Source organism: Anastrepha ludens, chromosome 2, assembly GCF_028408465.1.
Source record: "Anastrepha ludens isolate Willacy chromosome 2, idAnaLude1.1, whole genome shotgun sequence".
Taxonomy (NCBI): domain Eukaryota; kingdom Metazoa; phylum Arthropoda; class Insecta; order Diptera; family Tephritidae; genus Anastrepha; species Anastrepha ludens.
The window spans coordinates 93,858,813-93,884,787 of NC_071498.1; the positions used below are offsets into that span (position 1 = coordinate 93,858,813).

Here is a 25,975-nt window from a genome sequence, read left to right on the forward strand (position 1 = left end):
AATCCACTCGGGACTTGAAACATTAAATGACAGAAATATTTCTAGTAGCAGTCGGCAGTCGGGCAGGCAATGCAAGCCTACGAGTATATAATATTTCCGCCATGAAAATCACATCATAAAAATATCATTTCAAAAAACCTTAATTCAGAATCCGCATAAAACTACTCCCCATTCCCAATTCGTGCCAACAAATTAGAGAAGAAACTAGGCCAAACACCTAACACCTATGAGCTAATATTTATTATAATACATACATACATAGGTATTAGCTGAAAACAATGTCAAAACCATGGCATGTGCAAAAGTATTTCAGCAAAAATTGCAATTATTTTTACATACCGTTACGGGCTGTATATTCAGATACTTAGTTTGCAAAACGCTTCAAAGCTAATGAACTGTGCAATTCAAACCAAATAAAATAATGCATTTTTTCGGTAGGCGAATATATTTCATTTAATTTGTGTTTCATTCTAATTCGAAATTTGGCAAAATTTAAATTTATAATTAGAAATGCGATCGGCAAATGAAGGTTTTTCTGGTTCTTTGCCAAAAAATGACGGGCACGTGTACCTTGTGGCAATGTAGGGCAACACGTGATCATTGCGGTAACAAAATTACTTATAAAGTAAAACATGTAATTGGTTGTGGTACTCAAATATATATATATGTATATAAAGAAAAGTAAATAACTAAATTTGAAAGAGAAAGTAATATAGGTACTAACTGGATTGGGATTAACTTACAGTCAACTGCAATAAAATTTCACGTTTTTGGAATTTCTTTCAGAAAGTCATACCTTTACCCACCAGAAATCATACTCCGTCACACAGCACCGAGGGAAACCACAAATTTTACTTGCTAGACAAGCAATAAATAAAACCAACAAAAAAGATATTGCCGTTAGCATGTCTTTGGCGCGTTAGATAAGCAATTTGATAGCAAATATTAAAACCCAGCACCTATGTATCTATATATACATAAACATATATGTAATTGTCGCTTACACTCTTTTTGGGCGTTAGCCGAGCTCCTCCTACCATGCGTATTGATGTTTTCGCACGGACTCCGAACCACAGATGATTTATTGTGAAGAGCATTTCCATGGCAGAAATACACTCGGAGGTTCGCTATTGCCTGCCGAGGGGCGGCTGTTTTTCTATCATTTAGAGATTCGAACCTGCGCACTTCCGAATGGTAATCATGCACCAACCCATTCAGCTTCGGTGCCCGTATATATGCACCTAATGTAATTAATTTTCCACAGATTAAATAAACTCGTGGTAAAGGGCGCGTAAGTTGCTACTTCAACTTATCACTTTCCTAATTTTCCATTAGCAACCAATTTGGATACGAATATTTATTAGGCACAATTTGTTATTTCAAAATAAACGTTAAGACAGGTGGTCTACATACACACATGCATACACACATCATCATTTAATAAGACATTTAACGGAGAAATTATTTATGTGTACGCGTGATTTTTACATGGCTGTAAGCCATTTTAGTGCAAATTTCAATACAAAGCCGTTGTTACAAATTCAAAGCCACTTTAAAACTGTAAAAAATCACAAACACGTGTAGGGGTAGATTTACTCAAGACGGCGTAACAGTTACAAATGCCGAGCAATGGCGAAAAAATTTTGATAAGAATGTTAATCACAGATATGGCAACCTTACAAATATAAGAGAACTCGAATCAGTCGACTTAGAGCGTCAGCTGTTGGTTGTTCTGGAAACATATTGATCCGGGTGGTATGAATGAAAAGTAAATACTTATTTGTATGAAGCTCTGTTGGCTTATCGTTTCTATGGGCAGATATGCGAAAATCAATGGCTCTTTTTTTTGCATCCCAAGATTAATTGTTACTTGAAATCAGCATTTAATTATATTAACATGTTTCAAAGAATAGTTATATAGCTTACATTTAATATATTAGCAGTAGTAATATACCTATGATACTAAGTTATAGTTTGTCAATATAGTTTTTGTCTCTACTAATGCTGTTGGTGTGATTCGCTTTAGTCTTAATTTCGTGTCAGCTCCATGTACGGTACTTTTTGTACCTCTTTGTTCGAATGGGTTAGTAATTTTTGTGTGTGTTTCGTGCTGTGTTTCTGGATTACATCTTTTATGGGAACAATTTTTAGGTCGCGGTGTAAGTCTTCATTTGTTATATACCAGGGTGCATTTCCTTAAGATTTTAGATTGAAGTCGTTGAATTATTTGTATATTTGATTTGCTTGCTGTCCCCAATAGTTCTATGCCGTATCTCCAGATGGGTATTATCATAGGCTTATATGTTAGCAGTTTGTTGTATACTGACAGTTTTGAGTCCTTGTTCAGTAGGCAATACAGGTTTCTGAATCTGTTTTCCCCTTCGTTCCTTTTTTGGATTATATGGTCCTTCCTGGTCAGTTTTGCGTCAATGATCATGCCCAAGTATTTAGCTTTTGGGTTTTGAGTGATGACTGTGTTATTAATTGTTAACGTACGATGGTCGTGTTAGCGATTGGTATATATTATATGGACCGTTTTGTCTGCCTTTACTTGGATTCCCCATTGTGTCAATTAGATTTTGTAACTTGGATGAAGCGACTTTTATATTCCTATCAGACGTAATTAATACTGTGTCGTCGGCGAAGGTAGCAATCATGATGTATGGTTGGTCACAATACGCTGCCTTGTGGTACTCCGGCATCCATTTTTAATACCTACGTGCATTCATCCTGATGTTTAACATAGCAGTACCGCTTTGGCCGATTGGAGTGTTCCATCAGAACAACGCCAGGCCAGACATATTGATAATGACTCGACAAAACCTTGATGGGAAGGTTCTTATGAATCCATTTACAGTGCGGGCCTGTCAATTCATCTGCTCTGTGAAAAAGAAAAAATCGGCTTAAGAGGAGCTTGTTGAACGAAATTATAAAGGCTGAAACTTCTGCTAAACGAAGGTTAAACCAAATAATGTCTGTTGTGGTTTTCAACAATTATATTAAAAAATACAATATAATTTTCGCATCTATCGATGTCTGGAATTTATTTATAAATTTAAATACTTATAACATATTTGCAATAAAAAGTAATGGCAAACAACTATAAAAAAGCTATTTATAGCCACAAAAAAATATTAGCTCGCTCTGTATGTACAAAAAAGTTGAGTTCTGCGGCGCAAAAAAATAGTTGACACAAATGTTAATTAAGTATGTGAATATATGTATGTATATGCAAATATATTTCTATTACAATATTTACTTCGAAAGTTTGAGCTACTCTATCTACAAACACGCATACGACGCTTTAGACGTTTTGATCAGCAAAATTCTGCGCGCCTAATCATTCATGCAAAATTTCCAGAATAAACACCAAATATATATATATACATACATAATACATATTTATTTATTTAAGTACATAAATTAATTAAAATATACACATGTACGCACACACACGCATATGATGTATCTATTCACATGTGTGTGTATGTAACTATATAATTACTTTCCTCTCTAGCTATTCATGTAAACTCTCCCAATTAATAGAAGCTCAATAAAAGGTATGTAGCCCCAGTCTCTACCAATTACATATTCGTATGTATGCAAGTCAAAGGCCTGGCGTGGCAAAGCAGGCAGCATTAATATGTATGATATGTGAGTGCGTTGTGTTAAACGAATTCATATGTAAATTTTTGCTTACATACATACGAGTGTGTCAACGCACAATTGTGCGTTCATTGGACAGGTTAGTAAACATTAAGAGAGTAAGGAGCAACATATGTATGTATGCAGAAAGAAGAGGTATGTGGGGCGATACGCCACATTTTTATAAAAGACAAATGAGACAAATTAATTTAAGGGGTGTTCGGCCACTGTACGAGCGAGAATAAGCATATTTTCAGAGATATTTGCGTCGCTGCAATAAAAAAATGAGTATTCAATTGTTTAAAAAAATATATCTAAGCCGTGTATATGGAATTGTTAATATAAAAGTTCAGACTAAGAATTAGCGCTACAGTTCATAATAACATCATTTAGACATTCTTCCCACCTTAACTATTATTTAGATTTGTACAGTGACGTAATCCTTAATACAAACTTTCTTTTTTTAAATAACAAGTATTTGGAAAAATATAGGTATGTAGTAAGAATATTTACCTATGCCAACAGCACTTCTTATGATCTGAAAACTTTTATTTAATTTATATATTGCAAATATGTATCGGGTATTTTTTAAGAGCTTGAGAATATCAAATGATAATACAAAGTAGAAATATAGTCTAAAGTTTTTTTTTTTTATTATAATCATGGCATTTATTTTTAGAATACAATATCCGGCATCTAAGAGTTACATTGCACATTCGATCAGTGCAATTGTGGGCTACTTTTTCCAATACATCTGGCCGCATGGCGTCAATGGTGGCTTGAATATTGCAATTAATCGTTTGTTAAGCGCGCTGGGTGGCTAGTTGGATCTTCTTGCTGGAACCAAGTGTCGTCGATGTTTAGCCGATCAGTTTTTGGAAACAACAATTTAGTCAGCATGACTTATAGTGCTCGTCATTCACCGTAACTGCAGCTCCTTCCACATTTCGAAAGAAATAAGGAGCGATGATGCCGCCAGTGCTCTATGAACAAATTCGCGAACAGATTTATTTCTCATGATGACTTGCCAAACCTTACTGAACTGAAATATCAACACAGTATGCCAATTTTCAGCTGTCAAAGCATAGCTATCGAAATCGATAGTTCCGATGCAGCTAAAAAAATACCCTACACATGCGTACTTTTGATTATTATTTTATATAATACATATACTGAAAATTTAAGTTACTTATTTTAAGTGGGTTTGCAAATATCGCGAATGATCCGTTAAATTAGTTAAATGTATACTAAGAGAAGGTAATTTTTTGCAGCCCAATCTCACCCACTCACGTATTTTCAAACTATCGAAAACAAGTCAATACAAATACCACTTGTGCAAAGAAACGATCTGTAGTCTGAGCGTAACCACATCGTCTACCACAGCTGCCTAATTTACAAGCAAAGCTCAGTATTGGTGGAAGAGAAACTTCGTCATAAAGTATTTTGGCAATACAAGAGCTTCTCGCTGCAATCCGCATCGAAGCGAATCCCTACAATATGTTTTCTCTGCCGGAAGAGAAAGAAGACGGGATAAATAAAGCGCATTTTTGAGCGCTATCAGAGTCACGACATAAAAATCATGGAAGTGATATTTGTCTCCACACTCGCAACGGAACTTCGAAGGGCCAGAAGAATAGTAGCTTTTAGTACCCCTTTCCTATACAAAAAACAACAGTCACAACCAATAGGCAGCAGATACGGCACTCAACTCTTACTTCTATACTCAGAAAGTACTTGGGGGGTCACTGTATACCGTAGTCGATGAAACCAAATGCATTTTGATAGAATGATGATTAAACAAATGGTACATGGGTAATGACACGATGTATATATATATGTATATATATATATATATATATATATATATAATTGGCGCCTACACCCTTTTTGGGTGTTTGGCCGAGCTCCTCGTCCTATTTGTGTTGTGCGTCTTGATGATGTTCCACAAAATGGAGGGACCTACAGTTTCAAGCCGATTCCGAACGGCAGATATTTTTATGAGGAGCTTTTTCATGGCAGAAATACACTCGGAGGTTTGGTGTTTCACCGAGATTCGAACCTACGTTCTCTCTGTAAATTCAGAATGGTAGTCACGCACCAACCCATTCGGCTACAGCGGTAATGGCACAATGGCTTGATTAAAATTTGACCAGTCATTTTCCTAATTAAAAACTTTCAGCCGGCTGCGGTTTTGTTAAATTTTAGTGTATTGGTTATCTATAATTAAACAGTTATAAATACCCAAATACCCCTTATAAATGAATAAAGAATTTTTGATCTTTAATTTTATTTGTTGTAATAACAAAAGATGTCCCCCTTACATTTCTGGGGTATCCTTCAAACCTCGTACTTTTTGTTCGCTGTCAGGCCACGGTCTAAGCCTAAAGGTCAATTATGACTAGCTCGAAGTGTGTGCAGAAAAAGCGTAGTGGCCAACTTAAATAATATCAATTCATAGAATTCTATAGAATACAATACTAGAGGTTTGCACTTCAACATAAAGATCTTTTGTGCCCTCTACTTTTCGCAAATCCTCATCCATACTAAGTAACCTCACTAAATATAAGACGGAGCTGGGTTGGACTGAGCATATGTGCCTTTGTTCTCGCCGTACCAGACCGAAATGCGTATTCCATTGCGAAAAAGGTGTGTTAGAGTTTCCTTAGTCACAAAATAATACTTTTCCGAAATTGTTTAAATTTAAAGTATTGAAAAAATTCGTGATCGAATATATCTCAAAAGTTCTAGCTTTATTAGCAATTAAAATAACGTAAATACATTTCATAAAATTTAACGGTTTTCCCCTTTCACTGTTTACTGCTTCTGCAACAAATCAAAAAAAAAAAATTATGGCTACTTTAGTATTTATGGTGAGACCGTAGCACTGTATATGGTAGCTATGTTCATGCTAATGTAATTTGTAAGTAAGTATTCCTATATAGAAGCATACTAGCAGAAACTATCAGCGAAGAGCAAAGTGCACAAAATCTCTACTCTTAACTGTATATGTACTTCCTACTATTATAGTATTTGTAGTTACCACTTCTATTGTCCTCTTTTCGCAAATGACAGTAAAAGGTATAGAGCATCCCAGGAACAGTTCAAAAGCGATATGGTCATTACAGGTTTCACCGTATAACCAGCTACTCATATAACCAATTACTCTGCATATAATAAATATTTTCAAAATGGTACAAATTTACCATTCCCACATTTTTGCAAAGAGGAAAACTAAAGTAGGTTATAGCTGTAAGAAGGTATTTTATAGAAAGAGAAATTTCAATCGATGGTAAATGGCGACCAAAAATGGTTTCCATGTTATGTGAGAGGAAGCCAATGCAAGTTGAGTTTAGTACTAAAACCCTTCGACGATTATGGCCAATGACAAAACATGCTGATCTGTTCACACACGTACTTAAGCACATACACCAGATGTGCCTATAAAATGTTGATCAAAAAGTTTCCCGAATATGCATGCATGTATTCAGAAAATTCAAAATAAAATTTGGTCTTCAAAAGTGATATTATCGCCTTCAAAGTACTCCCCATCAATTGTAGTGCACTTATGGCAGCGTTTGATCCAGCTTTCGAAACATTTCTGGAATTCTATTTTCATTATAGCCATCAGAACCGTCTTCGATCTGTCCATTACTTTCTTTCGGCTGTTAAAACGCATTCCCCGCAGTAGTGTTTTGACTCGATCAAATAAAGACTAATCGCAGGAAGCCATATCAGGTGAATTCGATGGCTCTTGGTCAAACTTGTCCTTTGTCAGCTCTTTGCTAGTTAATTTCAGGTTATTGATCAGCTTCTCATTCACTTTATTGATGTTTACATCAGTTTTTGATATCAACGTACTGCCACTAACTTCGTAATCCTCCATGAGTTCACGATCAGCTCTGAAGCGTTCATGCCACTCGTAAACGACTATTTTCTTTAGAGTATCGATACCGAAAAAATGTCTGAGTATTTCAAAGATTTTCGCATCAATGAATCCATTTTTAAAACTGTAAAATATCGAAAACACGCATATTTACACAAGACGGCGTAACTTTTACAAATATCAAACAATGCCTACAAAATTTTGGTAGGAATATTAATCACAGATGTGGGAACTTAGCAAAAAAATAGAGCCCAAATCAGTTGACTTAGAGTGTCACCTGGCAGTTGTTCCAGGAAATTTTTGATCAACGTTATATTTGTATAAACTTCATATTGCTTTCTTTACTTTGTTTTAAAACTAAGTATTCATCTAAACACAAAAAATCTTATTAGTTAAATACATATATATGTATGTACGCACATACTTAAGTAGAGATAAATTCTTACGCGGAAGGTCAGTGCGAGTAGATGAAATTTAAAAATCGCATTAAATTGATAAGTCACTGGAGTGCATGTATGTATATGCACCCATACACGTGTATGTAAGGCTTAATGAAATACGTGAATAAATACTATAAATAATGCCTTTTCGCCTTTCGCGTTTGTTGGTTTCATGTCTTAATTACAACGCACACTTTATCTGTCCGCCTATCGCTCAATACAACACTGTTTCGTAAACAGCAAAATATAAAAAAATAGCAAAATACTTGTAACCCGCTCACAGCTGATAAGCGCTATTATAAAGTCGTTGCAATAGGCGAAAGCACTTACATACATTTGTACGTAAATATATACACCTGCATGTACCTACACTTGATTTTATATATGTACTTGTACGAGTTTATGTATGTGGGTACCATGAGTAGTGTTGGCGCCCGCTTAGCGTCCGAATTTTAATGACCAAACCCTAATTCCAAGCATATACTATACTCACATACTCCTATGCTGCAAGGTTCATATCTCCATGCACATAGCAATATATACCAAATACACGTACTCACATATGTATGTACACATACCCCAATAGGGTAAGCAAACGCAGTGAGAAACTAGTAAGGAAGTCTAAATTCGGTCCAGGCAGAACTTCCTACATTTTAATTTAATTTAAGCGTGAATTAGATTTAAGCTGGCTGTTTTTAAGATAAAGTAAACTAGCAGTCAATGAGAGCAATGGTTTGTAACATCAGATGGACCGACGGAAATTTAGTCCAAATATTTAAAAAGTAGCCGATCCCAATAATATTTATGTTGTCTCTGTTGTTGTTGTTGTAGCAGCAGAAACATTCCCCATATATGTACGGGAAACGCTTCTGGAGTAGCAGTCCTTGGCCGGGTCCTTCCGGTAACGTAGAACCCACTGACGTGGGAACGTTACGTCGGCTCTAAATGAGGTGGAGCAATACGCATGTCAAGTTTGGATGTTATCCAGGTATACCCATTTACGCACGCAGATGTAGCAAGAGAGAGGTAAGATGTTTGAATTTTAACCCGGTGAGAGCAGAAGAAGGCGTTGAGATAATTTCACCTCACCCTCCAGACAGCTGCTGCAAGAAGGGCTCGAAGCAATGTCAAGTCTCACCCCGTAGATATTTAACAGATATCACCACTTCAAACGTTTGTACACTAACCGGCTGAGTTGACGTGAAGCCCTCTTTTCGAGGATGAAATGGGACAAATATCGAAGTATTCGGATTCAGTAGGGAGAGAAGTAAGGCAATGCGCGGCTGACTTCGAGCACACCAACAGCGAGTCCAGGGTTCTAGTGCTATTTGGCTATGAGAGTGAATGTTTACCTCCCTGAGAGTAAACAACCAATCAACTGCTTCTTTGATTACGGCAAAATCTTCTTGGAAAACGTTACAATGATCTGATAGACTGAATTTGATTTGAATAAGGAACTCCTTGTATGATACTCTTACACCAACCTTTCCGTCCAACTTCGAGCCATCTGTAAACATATTTGCCCAGTTCTGCCTCCCAATTCGTCACCTTGTCCACTCCTTTATTAAGGGAACATGAGTGAAAAAGTGCCTCTCGGACCCCCCAAGAGTGTACATTGATCAGTCACCATAAGGATGAACTCAAAGTTTCTAATGATATTGGAGTTTATGTAACGAGTTTATAACTGTTCTACAATTTATCATTCTGAGAATAAATCTAATAAGGTCGGTTCCGACACCCAGGTTTACAAAAAATGTGTTTGTTTTATAAAAATTGTTTCGAGAGCTGGCATAGTACACCCACTTCTAAGTAAAGATTGGTACTCACATGCATATTCTTGAATGGTGTTAGACAAATCATCTCTTGCCATTTGCGGTGCATTTTGTTGTATTGTATCATATTCCACAAATGGCTTAGACTTTTACGGCACCTCTGATTGGCAGATGGGGTTTCTTGAGATGCATTTTCATGGCGGAAATACACTCGAAGCTATCCCTTTGTATTAATGGAGACCGCAGGAAGGCTATGGTGTCCGTTTTGCATTAAGGGTTAATGAAGCTTTAATACTCAAATTTAAAAAAAAATGTAAAAAACTTAAAAGTGACTTAAATTGTTTTAATGACCTCCAAATAATTAGTTTTCGTATGTTTTATATTATTTTGCAAGCCTTTTATTTGAAGTCACTACTTTCCCCCATCTTTCAGGTAACAATCGGATAATACTTCAGAAAAGCTCTTCATTTTTTAAGCTATCCACGAATCGACCCAATTTATGGCATTCAGAGTGTGCTGCCCTGACAGATTACGTGCCATCAACTAGCCATAACAGGTGATAACCAGAAGAGGCAATGTCTGCTAAATACGGTGAGTGAGAAAAGACTTCCCAACTTAGAGCTCGCAAATAATAGTCTTCGACCGGCGCGCCGCAATATGTGGAAGGTCATCAAAATAATAATTTTATCTTGTCTAGAGTAGTACTGAGCGCACTTTTTTGGCAGTGCTCGGTTTACCGAAATCCATTGTGTTCGGTAGAAAGAAAACCTTATTAAAGAAGTAAATCCACAGTTCTCGCAAATGACGTTTGTTTGTCCTTAAACTTGATGTTTTGCACACTCAAAAAAGTGGCACTATGTATGTCACTAATACTTGAAGTTTAAGTCATTTGCAGATTCAATATTATACAAGAATTTACATCTGACAACTTTAATGTAATCTTCAGGTAAGGCCAAAAAGCCGAAGCTTGTTTGTAAACCTATATAAAATTTAATAGAAATTTTAATTATCAAGAATTTGTATGTCATCGTGTAGCCAGTGGCTATGTTTTATACCATATAAAGAAACTTTTGTGAGTGATATGTTACTTGCGTTGTTGTAAAATTGCCTACATATTTAGGTAAATAAAAAGAAAAAGCTGGTATTTTTTGAGACATATACATACATGCATAATACATACATACAAAAAACATGCACATTTGGATTTATAAATTTAAATAATGCACAGGACGGTGAGCTTTGGTAGCTTCCATTTTCATCAAATGAGATGATTGTAAGTGAGCAAATATTGCATCAGAATAAAGTTGAAAAGAATTATTCAAATAGCGATGTAATAAAAAATAGGGCATCCCCGTTTCCAATACATTAACTGGTTGTTGGAAAGAAAAAGTTAACTGAACCTTGACCATTACAAGTTTCGGTTCCTCTATGTAGATACGCACTACTTTCGTATCCGTGAGATTCCCTGCAGGGTACATACGAAATACTTATACATATACAGGGTGAACGATATGAAGTGTTACCAACTTCACACTGCTTGTATCTGTAAAACAGCTCATGACATCAACGCCAAAATTGTTCTAATGACAGTTCAATATATTGTTTATAAGCCATCAAAAGCATTTGCGTCTCAGTTTTGTTGAATTTTTTTTCTGTGATGGAATTCAAACGTAATAGTGTGATTGCGTTATATTTGGCTGGAGAATCACAACCAGCCATTGTTCGTGAGCTCAGTCACCTCAAAGTGAATAAAATGTTTGTGTACCGCACTATAAAACGTTACAATGATACTGGTAGCATTGCAAAATGCTATGGATGTGGACCAAAAAAAACCGCAACAACGCCAGAAATGGTTCGGAAAGTGAAGGCTCTACTTGAACGAAATCCACGTCGAAGTGGAAGAAAAATGGCCAAAGAACTGAAAATATCGCAAGACAACATTCGACGCATATTGAAAAATGGGCTCAAGGTCAAAGCTTACAAGTTCCGAAAAGCACACAATCATTCACCCCAGCAAAAGAACAGTCGGTGCGAAAGAGCAAAGGAGCTGTTGCGCTTGCACGAACGTGGCGAATTTCCTAACATTGTGTTTTCTGATGAAAAAAATTTCAAATTGAGCTGTTCATAAACACTCAAAACGATCGTGTTTACTTGGCCGAACGCTCATACGAGAATTTGAGCTTTCGTATGGCCACTCGAAGCAATTTCCCATCGCAAGTACCTAATGGTTTGGGCCGCAGTGACCGCGGATGGACGCTCTCAAATCGTTTTTATCGAGCCTGGTGTCAAAGTGAATGCAACTTATTATCGGGAAAATGTTTTAGAAGCTGCTTTAGAGCCGTGGACACGCAAACATTTCGGTTATAGACCATGGACGTTCCCAACAGGGTTCGGCACCGTCTCATAAAGCTCGTGTGGACCAGGAACGGTTAAAAAATCATGTTCCACACTTCATTTCGTCCACACAATGGCTTTCGAATTCGCCAGACGCAAATCCGATGGACTATTCCATCTGATACCTCAAGATCACATTCGTGCTGCATGCAACTCATTTTTTGACCGTTTGAAGGCTATAGTCAAGGCAGAAGGTGGTCATATCGAACTAAAGTGAATATATGTTAAAATTGTAATAATTTTTCAACAATTTTGTCTTTGATCAATCAATGAATCAATACAAACTAATTTCACACAAAAAAGTTATGGCGTTTTGAATAGGTAACACTTCATATCGTTCACCCTGTATATGTAGGCGTGTATGTCAATGCATATGTAAAATATGCACGATTAATACACAACATGAGTCTAAGCATACACTCACTCGCAAGTGCGCACGGTCATCAAGGTTGGCAAGTCCAATTAGTGGGCCAACTATACGGCATAATGATGTGATGTAGGGAAATAAGCACTGAGTGTATTAGAGTTAATTTTGTGTGCAAACTTGTCCATATTTGTATTTGGAAGCATGTGCGTGGGTGCGTTAATGACATGCTGCACAACTTACACTTCGTAAATGGTTCAACCGCCGCTGAAGTGTAATGGAAAAAATATATGGTGTCAACTAAATAATATAACAGCTATAATATTTATCGCTCAAAACTGTTGTCGTTTAATTGATTTATGTTATTTTATTTTTTCTCATTTCAACGAATCGATTGGCCTTCAGTCAAGAATACCCATATTAAAACCAATATTAGAGATTTCGCAGATCAAATTCAATTTGCACTTGTTACGTCATTAGTTGAAAATTACGTTTTCTTGGTTTGCTCGATGTCTGTTGTGATCTGTTCTTTCTTATAAATGTTACGAAATTACCTTTTCTTTTAGTGCTAAACGGTGCTAGCAGATTTTTTTTAACTGAAATTAAATTTATATTATATTAAATTATTATTCTTTCTGTACTTCCAACAAAGGAACCACTATGTGGGCGGTAATTAGGCATGCACGTACATAGGTATACATATGTACATATATTTAAACATTCGAATAAGCTGTTATTATAGTAATATTGAAAAAAAATATTTAAAAATGGCTACAGTGCCTGTAATGGCTTATTGAGCACTTTTGAAAGCTGATTGCAATATATTATATTACAATATCACTTTATTTTTACCTATTTGCTATAAAATTTTCCATACTGATAATTTGTTGCATTAAAAGTTTATTAATATTTAATTAAGCAAAAAGAAAGAGCGCTATGTTCTTAAAAACTCTTTCTCTCCCTCTCATTTACTCTCTGCCTCAACGAGTAGACATACATACATAAATACTTTGTACTCTCTACGCTCTGCCAACTAAATATTAAATTTTTGATTGAGTTTAATATTCAAATAGTGAAAAAATTACATAAAGCACAAATGTCAAGTGATTCCGTAAACGCTTAAAGTGGCGCACTATGGTGCGGTATGCTTACTATTGGTTTGTTTTATTTTTTGTTAAAAAAAAAATCAACTGCGCAGTTGATACGCCATTAAGCAAATCGCGCGCTCTTCAACTCTCCCGCTCATAAAAAAGTGTTGTCAGACGCTCTTGAGAATAATTACTCAAATCAAAACAGTTCAAAATCGTTAGGAATTTTATTAAGTCGTATGATCATTTGCTCTCTCTAACAAGATGACGGCGAAAGAGGCGTGAAAATCAACAAAAAAAAGGAGAAATTTTTAAGTGTAAAAAGCACAAAAACAAGTCCAACGTGCTTATAAACACTAAGCAAGCAAAGTAAGTCAGCGGATCATGCCCCCATCCCCCTCCACCTATCAGCGAAAATTATCTGCGCGACTGCGGCAAACAGCCCTAAAATATGTTCCCGCTCAGCCAATGATCTCAGTGTCTTCGCCGTCATAATCACCAGCCTCATTGTGATTGTTGGCTCGTCACAAAGCCCAATGTATCGCAGAGAATGAGTGTGTGTGTGAGTGTGTGGTGAGTGTGATGTGTTCGTGAGGGTCTACTAAGTTTCTCTCGATTTTGTTGGCATTTGCTCAGCGCCATTGTACCGTACCCCACCTGCCTAGCTATAGTAAGTCAGCCTTCTACAACTGTACCATCGTTTCTTCGTCACATGCTTCGACCCCCACACACTTCTACATTTCTACGCAGACTTGTAGCTGTGTGGGGCGATAGGTGTCTATGTAGCATATATTTTTAATTGTGTGTTTATGAGTATGTTTGAAAGTATATATGTAAACACCGATGCATGTGTATATGTATGTTTGAACATGTACACGTACGCGCACTATCTCCGATTGGGCATCTGAAATCACAAAGCGAAAAATTTACACGCGCTTTTTTTAGCGTCTTCGTCGTTCTTTATGAATTTACTATGCCTTTCATCTTTGAAACTCGAAAGAGGAGAAACACGTTAATAATGTTTTGCTCCCTTTTTTACAAACTACACACAAAATACCTTCTTTAAGCTGACATCGCATAGTTTGCACCAATCACGCGGATATCTTCGAATTTTCCATGAATTTAGTTTTTCACTTTCGTAAAGCTGAAACACTCCAAATATAAACGAGATGTGCGCTTCCTAACTTTTATATATGTGGACATCTATATATTATATAATTGGCCCTTACACCATTTTTGGGTGGACCGAGCTCCTCCTCCTCCTCTATTCGTGGCGTGCGTCTTGATATTGCTCCAGAAATGGAGAGATCTAAAGTTTAAAGCCGACTCCGAATGGCAAATGTTTTTTTTTATATGTAAGGGGCTTTTGCATGACAGAAATACACTCGCAGATTTGCCATTGCCTGCCGAGGGTCGACCGCTATCAGAAAAAAATTTTTCTTCATTTTGGTATTTTATTTGGAGATTAGAACCTACGTCTTCCCAATGGTAGTCACGCACAAACCCATTCAGCTACGGCAGCCGCTTCAGAAACTAACCCCTGGTATTTTCAAAAGCACCTCGCACGGTGCACACTAGAGTACAAACGAGCAGCGAATTTGTTTCCTGAATAGAACTACTTCAATATATAGTAACATGAGAATCTAAAATTCGTATACCAAAAGAGGAAGACATTCCTGATAGAGCCCATGTTTAGCATCAATGCATCATGAGCAGCATCAGTAACGAACCGGCGAGTTTTAAATTAAATACATATGTCTTATTCGTTAGCTCTTGCCTGACCAGGTAAATATTCTTAACGGGTAGTCGACAATTTCTTCTTCACAAATGTAGTTTAATAATGTTCATATGAATATTTTCTCCCAGTTTCCCATTCCTTAAATTTGCGCTTCGGCCAAATATAATCACTTCCCTACCTTTTCGCTGGATTTTTTGTTTACTCTTAAACTTTTTTTTCTTTCCTCGCAAACAAATTATCTTTCGATTTCTGCATTCTTCTACACTTTTACTGGTTCCTTTTATTTTATTTGTGCCCATATTTGCCTCACTTTTGCCCGAGAACCTGTTCCGCACTAATTTGCAGATATTCAACTCTCTTCACACCTCACCATCCGCTTGGCGCCTGAAAACTTGAGCAAAATTACACACATGGCACATTTTTTTGTTTTCTCCTCTACAACCAGTCTTCTACCTTTTGCCTGTAGATCGCTGGGCCATTTAGTTGATCCAGCTGTTCACTTTGATTTATCATACCTCTATAGACTCGCTGAAGATTCAAACAATCGCGAGTAAGTTAACCACACGCTCAGATATCCAGGGGTGATGGTGGTATGTTAGTATATTTCAGCTGTCGTCTTTTTCCTTTCTCTGCTCACTTCAATCGTATTCTTCATCATTAAACTGTGTGGTTATGATCTTCCTCTTCGTATTTGACGTAGACGCAGCTTTTCTTAATTTATCTTCTTTAAATAAGATAATCAAACTTGAAATGCTTTTCTCCTAGTTTGCCATATCAGCAGCAACATGTTTTGCGTCACTTTCAACTGTGATTTGCCCTCATTCGCCCGTTGCATTCGTTCGTTCGAAGCGGAAGGCCGTTTATTGTTTGTTTACTTACTTGTTTTGTTTTTGTCTCGAAGATTTATTTTCGTTTTTTTTTAACCACATGCTTTTCTACAATTTTCCACACTACCGGCTTTTTAACGACTTGATTTTTATGATAACCAGATGTATGCGATTGAGGTTAGGTAGACAAACACTTATTCGCACTGATTTCGTCGTTGATAACGTTTTTGTGGATTGTGGTTTGTCGATTAGTGGATCTTGAAAAATCTTTAAGATATTAGTTGAGCCATGAGCGTTTTTTTTTTTTTGTATTTTAGAAGTCCAACTATACTGAAAATATCATCCAGATCGCGGAGCATGACGTACGTTCTCCGCATGATCCACATCCTTAGCTAGGTGTTTCTCCACACTTTTCATCCAATTTGTGGTGCGCGGCTTTATTTCTTCTACAAATCTTAGCAAAATGGCACTTAGAGATTTGCCATTGTCTCTCGAAGGTGTAGGGGCTACCTGAAGCAGCGATTAGAACGCGACATCTGCAAACTTTCGTGTAATATATGCGTCATTTCAACAACAGAATTTTTGCCAGTAGCAATATTTTTTTCTGCTGAATAGTTTAAAAGTTAAATTGAAATTACTTTTATTTAATTATTTCGCGGAAAATGTGGACACCAATATTGTACTCGTCCGTTCTTGAATATTTTAAGAATAACCGGGTAATTAGGGATCTCTCATTTTTGCATTATTCATTATTATGACATGGATATATTAAGAGTGCCCATAATTAGTTGGTTAGCCGCGCCAACTGTTGTCAATCTAACTCGTTGAATGCCTGAGGTTGTGAAGTCAATAATAAGCCTGAATTTGGCATTGCTTGTCTGGTTGTTTCTTGCCAAGCTTCTCCATCGTCGATTCTGATCCCTACATATTGATATAATGTGGCACATAACTTTTTTAATAAATAAAAAATATTACTTAAGCGATAGAAATGTTTGCTTAGACCTTCACGCGCTACACTACTTGTCTGTTTGCATACTGCAGCTGCCTTGTTCACAAGTGTCAAATATGAGTGACGTAGAATGCAATGTGCAAAAATTATAAATCTTCCGTTAGGCGGATTAATCTTGGGCCACCTTACACACACGTAGTGCGCAACTAGACATAGGCAGCACTGCTGATCTCTTGAACCTACCCAAGTTTCATAAATGGAATTCCCACTTTATAAGAAAGAAATAGAAATTTCTGACTTGAAAAAGTTGTTCATAAAACCCTTAAGCCCTACATTATTTTTATGACTTCACTGGGTTAGAACAAAAAATGGCCACCGGATGTCACTATCCAATTTATATATTGAATAGCTCGCTGTTTCAGAAAATCGAGTTCATTTTTTTTGTAAACAAGTTTTCGAAACATTTGGAATTTACAGTTATTCAGCCAAAAAACTAAGATGGTGTCAATCACGTATAACATACGAACCAGTTGAACAATCTTAATACACAAAATTAGAGCACATGAAAGATATTGAAATTCTTCATAAACTGTGTGTATGCATTACTTTTCGATAAGCCTAAACTTTCTGAGAAACTGATTAATTATTTCCGAGTTTTTATTTATGAATAAATATAAATATAAAATATAAATTTTTCAAAAATGAGGAACCAGCATGTGTTGGCTGCATATATACAGATACATACAAATACGAATGTAGACATTAATATTTCGCAACCTGAGTATTTTCGTTTGATTATCACAGTTTTCTTATTTATCCATCGACTTTCTTCGCCAAAAGTTATATTTTTCTCAAAGAACAAGATTTAATTAAAAGAAAAAAAAATTACGAAAAATTCATTATTTTTTTAAAAGCGTTACTCTGCAAATATCACGAAATTTTGTACGTAAAAACATTAACTAGATTTTTGAAATCAACGACCATTTCAATAAAGGGATTCGATAGTGGCATGTGAAGGTAAAAAAAAAAATCAGAATTCATGAACTAGCGTTTTTTGTTGACTTAATTACACCCAGCAGTAGAAGTCTGCGTGCAATAATTATTTTTAAAATATTCCAAATCCTTTTTATGTTAAACACTTTTCACTATTTTTTTATAAAATATAGTTCATTTAAAAACTTAAATCACAGTATTAGGCTTTACAAAAATTCAAAAAACTAAAGATATTTTTAACAATTTTTGTTTTTTGTTTTTTTTTTTTTTGGAAATTTTCCAAAAATGTCAGATGCTAAATGTAGTTGTATAGTTCATTCTCAAAATTCGCTTTGATTTTTGGTAATTTTTTCCGCAAAGATCTTACGCATTTTTTCCAATATACAAAAACATTTCTTGCATACGCCACATGGAAGTTCTCGCATACAGTCATTACCTAAAGGTCACAATCTTCTCACTCTTGTTACGCATAGAAAAATGCCGCGAATAATATTTATAGTTAAACTACACAAAGAGTCGATTTCTAGGCCATCTGTTCTGGCGGAAGTTAACTTCAATGTGCCCCTCGCCATGTAAAACAAATTACAACCTTATTAAACCATTTCGATTTTAACTCAAGCTTAGCTGATTTGAGTTCGGTATATTTTGGTCAGAGTACCACATGTAGGATGCCGTCGACATCGAAAATTGTTGGAAACCATAATAAAGTTAAAAAAACCATCAAAAACTCCTTTGCCAGACTTGAATATTGCTTATAGATCCGTTCAGGACTCAGTAGAACATGATTTGGGATTTGTAGTAAAAACGGGGCCTCGTTGATATTGACAAAGACATGAGATCCAAGGCTGAATCCTACCCAAATTTCATTAAACGCATGGGGACGAAACGTGGGATCTTGAGTATGATAGATATTCCAGACATTATGACATCAGACGTGAAGAATTCCTTAAGATGCGGAAGAGTGTGTGTAGGTAAAACAATCCACTGATAAATACAGGCATATGTATATGTATAATAGGCTCTTACATCCTTTATTTGGTGTTTGGCGGAGCTACAGTTTTAAGTCGACTTCGAATGGCAAATGATTTTTTCATGGTAGAAATACACTCGCAGGTTTGCATTGTCTAGAGAGGACCGACTGCTTTTAGAAAAAAATGTTCCTATGGTAGTCAAGTAAAAAAAGTATATCCAATATTTTAAATATTACCAACTTCTTATTCTTTTTGAAATTTTAAAATCGTTTTCACGTCATTCTAAACTTAAAAGTTGTTTTAAGTTGACTGTAATAGTGTTTAAGTCAATTGAGGCCCCTATTATGAGCAACATTCGATCTTCGACTGTAGTCGAAAGTGCTGATCGAACGAATTTTCATTTGGTATTATGGTGCTCATTCGTTGAAGAATAGGACTATTGTGAATTTCGATCGCTCGACGCATTTACAATAGATAATTTTTTCTCAGCTGATACAGCAAATCAAAATAAAAGAAAAACCGATTGTGTTGAAATTCTTTGCTAACATTATTTTTAAAAGGTAAAAAAAGTATTTTTTGTGAAAATGAGTACAACGGAGTTGTGGTTCGACGATTCATCGGACGATGAAAGATTAGTGGAACTAGCTATATTAGAAGTAGGAAACAATTGAGGGACGCATCCAACCACCTAGAAATGGCTTCCACTGAGTAAATTTAGAGCTTTCAAAATGTGTTGACGTACTTAATATTACAGAAATTTCCTTACAGATTTTTAAAGAACTTTAGATTATCTAAAGAGCCGTTTGTGAACCTACTGTCCAGTACAGAAAACCAGTTGCAGCAGTGCACCCGAGTCAAATTGATTCCAAATATTTTAAAGCTAGCCACAGTTCTGCGAGTTTGTGCTCAGGGATCGTACCAATTGAGTATTGGTAATGAAGGAATGCTAGGACTTGCTCAACCCAATGTGTACGATGATGCTGAAGATATTGAAGTGGAGTCAAATAACGGAGAATTAGAAAACATAAGAAATGAAATTTTGAGAATATTATAGAAAAATCTAAAAAGTATTAAATAGAAACCTTTACACCACACTTTCTGTTTTATTTTTGTTATACATTTTCTTTATTCAATTATTCGTCATTCGAAAAAAATATGAAAATGTATTTCTATAAACATCACAAAAAAAAACCATTATTAAGCTTAATCCATTTTGCTGCCGTTCTCACTGGTGGTCCCAAGCAATTCAGCTCCGTTGTAAATTCCTCCCATTTTTTTGCTGCTTGAAGTTTGGTGCAAATCCCTTTTGCGAATTGTGGATTCGCCTTTCTAATTGTTGTTTGGTACTCACGACTTTCGCCCTGCATAATATTAACAAAATTAGTATATATTTATTATTTGGTTACTATAAAACCATAAATAATCCCAACCAACTTACACTTTAACAAGTTTTCCCACTATACGCTACACGATCGAAAGCAAAATTGCATTCGACTCTAAATTCGGTAAACAACGAAAATTTCGATAGGGTTGCACCGCTCATAATACCAAATTGACATTCGATTTTCGATCTTCGACAACCAGCGAATATCGAAGAACGAATACAACTCATAATAGGGGCCTGAGTGTTCTTTTAAAATAGTTTTATTAGAAAAAATCTGCTTCTAACATTTTTGTAACTACGAATGACTGTGATTACTTGTGTATTCGTTTCAATATAAGGGTTGCCTTTTAACAAGGTCGCCTTTGCACAACTACGTGTAATGAACTGTAATTCCATATTTTTATCGAAAAGTTGGGTATTTTTTATCTATATCTATGGTTTGGCAGCTGAGAAGGACAAAATGTGTTGACATTTCAGTAAGGTTTGCCAAGTCATGATTAATCTTTTAATACAAGAATAACGCTTCCATACTTTGGAAATTTGTGAATGACAAGTGCTATCGAGCCATGCTGACTAAATTTTTGTTTCCAAAAATTTATCAGCGAAGCATCGGCGACATTTAGAACCAGACGGCGCAACTTGCCACACAGCGCGCTCTACAATCGATTAATTGCAATGTTTAAGCAACCATTGAGGCCATACGGCCAGACTTATTAGAAAGGGTAGTCAAAAGTTCGACTTATCGAATGAACCATGTAACTCGCAGTCACGGCAGACGTATACCAGATATCGTGTTCCGAAAGTCTCATGAAATTATTTACCAGATAATATTTATGTTTTGTATTATAATTTTAAGTTTTCAAGCTCTTAACAGGCACCCGATATGCATATAACGTTTTCACTTACGAACTTTATTGGTTCTTTTTTGAGAGAGTTGAAAAGTTCATCTCGCTCAAAAGATGGAAATAACAAGTGAACATTTTCGTGCGACGATTAATTACGATTTTCGACGTGGATTATCGAGACTGGAGTGCGTTAAATTGATCTTTGGCTCTTGGCGTGGCACTCTCAATCACTGTGAAACGCTTTTACAAAGAGTTTCAACATGGCCGTTGATCATTACAAGATGATTTTCGTGAAGGCTTTTGTATGGGTAGTTGTTGTGCGGTAATTGATAAATCAAAATCGCCATGAGACATAACGTAAGATAGAGGCATCCTTGAGCACTTATGGGACTAACATAGATTCAATATTGCTTGAACATTTGATCGATCGTCAAAAAAGATTAATTGTCATTGAATACCGTTTGACAATTGCCTAAAAAGTACTTGTGTCGATTGGTGCATAGAAGTGTTGAGGATATTTAACCACGGACGACTCATTCTTCACCAAAACAAAACAAGCTCTTACGTATCGGCTCACACAAGAGAGTTTATGAGCACTCAAAATATCGACTTAATGGGTCATTCGCCTTACAGTCCTGATGTGGCACTTAACGATTTCTTTTTGTTGCCGAACGCCAAATATAAAATGCGAAGTCAACGTTTTTCAACGCTGTTGATTCCTTTAATCAGATCGTTAACAAAACATATCAAATTCATGTGGAAAGTGCATACATATAGGAACAGAAATTTCAGGAAAATTGTGCGATAACTTCCAATTTAATTTAAAATCGAAGGGATTTTTAAAACTCATTTTATAACAATAATGAAAATTAATTCAATAAATATCTGGCCGTAATAATAATTTTTCCCCCCCTTGTTCACTCCTCTCGGGAGCATAAGGCATCGACAAGACTTGTCTTGCATTGGTTTCGCTAATCTAATTGATTTCTGATAGGGTAGGTGATTAGCCTGCCGCTATCGTGAGAATAAATACTTAATAATAATTATTATCAAAACTTTTCGTGTTTAACTGAAGTTGGATATTTCCAAAACTAGTCTTCGCAATAAAGATATAATAAATGTTAAAAAAAAAGCTCGAAATTGAAAGACACTGCATGACCAAATTTATCCAAAAATTAGAAACCCCTTTTTCAAAAATTCTTTGACTGCGAATTTAATTTTAAAACCTGTTTTCCATAAATGACAACTCGCAAAATACTTACTTAAGATTCCCCTTCGGCGCAGTGATTTTCTTGCAGTTGTTGGATTTCTTATGTTTTTTTACTGGCACAATGTTGTTGCAAAATCTTGTACTTTATCGTTACAGAGCAGTTTTGGCCGGTGGCCGGGATTATAAAGCATACAAATATTTATTTTGTTTTTGCTCGCTTGCGCTCTCTCTCTCTGTATATCTTTATCTTGCTCTCTAACTCTATCCCAACTTAAACGTTCACTTTCAATACCACGATTTTTTCACTCTGCTACACTTTTCACTTTTCTTTATCGACAAACTTAACGCACCTGAACACACTTTTCCACTTATTTTTGTTTACCTTATTTTACTATGTTACTTAACACTGTCACTCTGGTGTTTTATTGTTGTCTGTTGTCACTTTGGAATGGTCACACAGAACCAAAACACGTGTGATACTCTATTTTAGGCTTTTCAAACACAATTAATTTTTCTCAACGCCAAACTCATTCAATTACTGCCTCATGCGCAAATCAGCATATTATTCTAGCGCTCCTTTTATTCTTCTATGGGTTGAATGTGCTTAGATGCTGGCCTGATTGCTCGTGTTCATAAGTTTCTGCGCCGCGTTTACACGTTGAACTGATTTAGCTTCTTTACCGAATAAATAAAATATATGGTGTTTAATAAATTATATGTTTGTAGTAAGTATAACTTTTTAGATGCACTGTGTTGTAAAAATGTGTTATTTATGTTTCAATATTATGCAGCTTCTGAAAGCACAACACTATTTTGGTCGAAACGAACGAAAGAGAGTGGAAGAAATTAACCCATTTGCTGAGTTGGATTGATCGCAGTCAATTATACACGTATAAGTATGTATATGTATGTACCTCCAAGAATTGCGCCGTGACACTACTTTGTTTATATTTTATTTTGAATTTTGTTGCTGCTAAATCTAAAATTATTTTCATTCTTTCTTTCAGTATGGTATGTTATCTCACACCATTTGCACACCACAGATCCACAGATACTATACAGCACAACGTCGCAATCCGACTCTGGCACTGAACTGACATTTCAGGCACAGACACAAGAAAAAAAATAAAACGAAGAAAGTAAAAGATAAGTTGAAATAAAAAGAAAAACTCGTTTCGATGGCAATGTAGGTATTTTTTTAGTTTTTGTTTTCGCTAACTATGCGACTGAGTGAATAACTAAATAGCATACTGAGCCGAGAAGCAGCGGCCAAACGACTGACCGCGCACATAGCACATGGGCTGCCTGTCTGATGGTTTGACCGCCTGCCTGCCTGCTTGCCAGTCTGCCTGCGTGCTTGAGTGCTTGCGTGCCTACCTCATAGGCTAGCTGACTGACTCGTATCTCTCAGTACGGCAACGAGGCAGAGCATGATCAAGCGCTAGCAGCTAGTAGTAGTGCATATGTATAGTATTAAGTATTTAATTTAAGTGGAAAGGAAACAACGCAGTCAAATCCAGAAAGGCAACCCAGTCGCGACAACGATCAATATTAAGCTGAGTGGAGTATAACAGCCACAAACTGCGCTGAGAAGTGAGTAATGGATTAGTGAAATTTGAAGTGAACCGCGCTCAGTGGACCGGCTGTTACAATTGGGAATCACTAAGGCGAAATCAGCGACACGCTTGAGGCGTCAATAATATACTGTATGAAAGTTGTAATGACAGAGCGCTTGCTGCTTAAAAAAAGTATAGCGAGTAGACATCGCGTCATCAATTCACGACAATTTCGCATCACTTTTTAATGAAAATCCAATTTTGTGTAGTAGCAAAACCACAAAAATAGAAGCATACGCGCTTAAGATGTGTTCTAAAATCACAGAAATATTGTGATTTCAAAACAGAACTAGTTGAAGTGTACACTTCTACATTTAACTGGTGGACTCCATTTTTCTTTGAAGTTCTGAAACACATAATAGCACTCGAATTGGCGCGAAAAAGTTGTTTAGTAGTAAGCAATCGTTAGCAGTACTTCCTGATCGTTTCCTCGAGGGTAGGTTCTACGTTACCGAAACGATCCGGCCCAGGACAGTCATTTCAGCAGTATTCCCCATAACTTTTTTTTTTTAAACGTAAACTCTTCTCGTTTCCGGCAGACTAAAACGGCATAAGATCACCGAACTCCCTCACTCCCTCCCGCGTTGCGATCGCTCACCAACTGGCGGCTGTCGCACATCATTAGCGAAACATTTTCTAAAAATATTTTTTTTTATTCTAAATTTGTGTGATTAGGTGATCGCGATGAACGCGCAATTTGCCTTGGAGTAGTTGATTTCATTGCTTGGCAGCGCAAAACATTTCGATATACAAACGATTCACATATACATATTAGTTCGCTCGCTTAATTTCCTCCACTCTAGAATAAATAAAAATTGCTTCTGGTAAAAAATGCGTTTTTCCATCGTCCGCCCGCCCCCCAATTGGAGGCTACTCCGTAGCATTTCTTTTTATTTAATTTTTTTGTTCACTGATATTTTAGTTTGTGCGCTATTTCGTTTTTTCGCTTCTCGCCTTTCGCGCATATTTTTGCCTTTTACGATTTTTATTCACAAACACATTTAAACACTAATAAATATTGGTTCTTCTGCTTTCCTTCTCTTTCTTTCGTTCGTTTTTTCTATTACGTGTTTTTGTAAATTTTTCTTTTCTTTATTAACTTTTTCGACCTACGCTTGAAATCGTGAATTCTTCAAGATTTTTTTATTTTGTATTATTTTAATTTTTATTAGACCTCCACTAGGGCTATCATCAAGTCAGTCACTTAATCCGGTTGCTGTTGAAATTACTTTCGTCGTCGCACTCGCTAACTTTGTCGATTATGATTAAAAGTAACGAGTAATAAACGTCGTATGAAAATAAATATCACTCACAAATTGCTAACGCAGCGAACGACCTCGTGGCTTCTTACCGAAGAAACTCTAGTACAGAACCTACTTGCTTTCTAGTTGGATGCGAACAGACAACTGACTCGTACAGCGGATCCCAAAAGCGCCACAGTACGTCTCGGTGGCAGAAGCAACAGCAACCACTAGTGATACCAACGAGAGGCGGCAGCGCCAACAACACAATGCTTACACATCGACTTTGTGGATGCCGAATCGTTGTCGTTTCGTATCAACGGCGTAGTAGTCGTCGTAAGTCTTGTCGGCTAGCGCCATATGGGGCGAAATAGCTGTACGTGCAAGCTGTTCAGGCTCCACCAGCTTCGTTACGATAACTGGCTAGTCGGTGGTTGCAAAACCGAGTGCAGCAGCAACTACAGCAGTCAGAGCAAAATCGCTACAACCACCACCAAGCACAAAGCACATCGAAGGCAACGGGTACGGCAGCGAAGACGATGACGTCGTCAGCGGCAGCGCCGAGGATGTTAACGTCATGCGACCCCATCATCAACAATCAAAAGCACAGCCCCA

The 25,975-nt window shown here is 36.5% G+C and overlaps 1 protein-coding gene across 11 annotated transcripts in view; it reads right to left on the reverse strand.

The window, feature by feature from the left end:
- LOC128854777 (forkhead box protein O) overlaps nt 1–25,599 on the reverse strand; it is a 143,185-nt gene extending 117,586 nt beyond the window's left edge. Inside the window, exons 1-2 of one of the 11 annotated variants that reach the window (XM_054089163.1) lie at nt 25,471–25,599; nt 22,556–23,178 (exon numbers count right to left, since the gene is read on the reverse strand). The gene's annotated coding sequence lies outside the window, so the exon portion shown is untranslated. The other 10 variants (XM_054089160.1, XM_054089162.1, XM_054089159.1 and 7 more) reach the window with 10 other exon arrangements.
- Nucleotides 25,600–25,975: the final 376 nt, after the last annotated feature.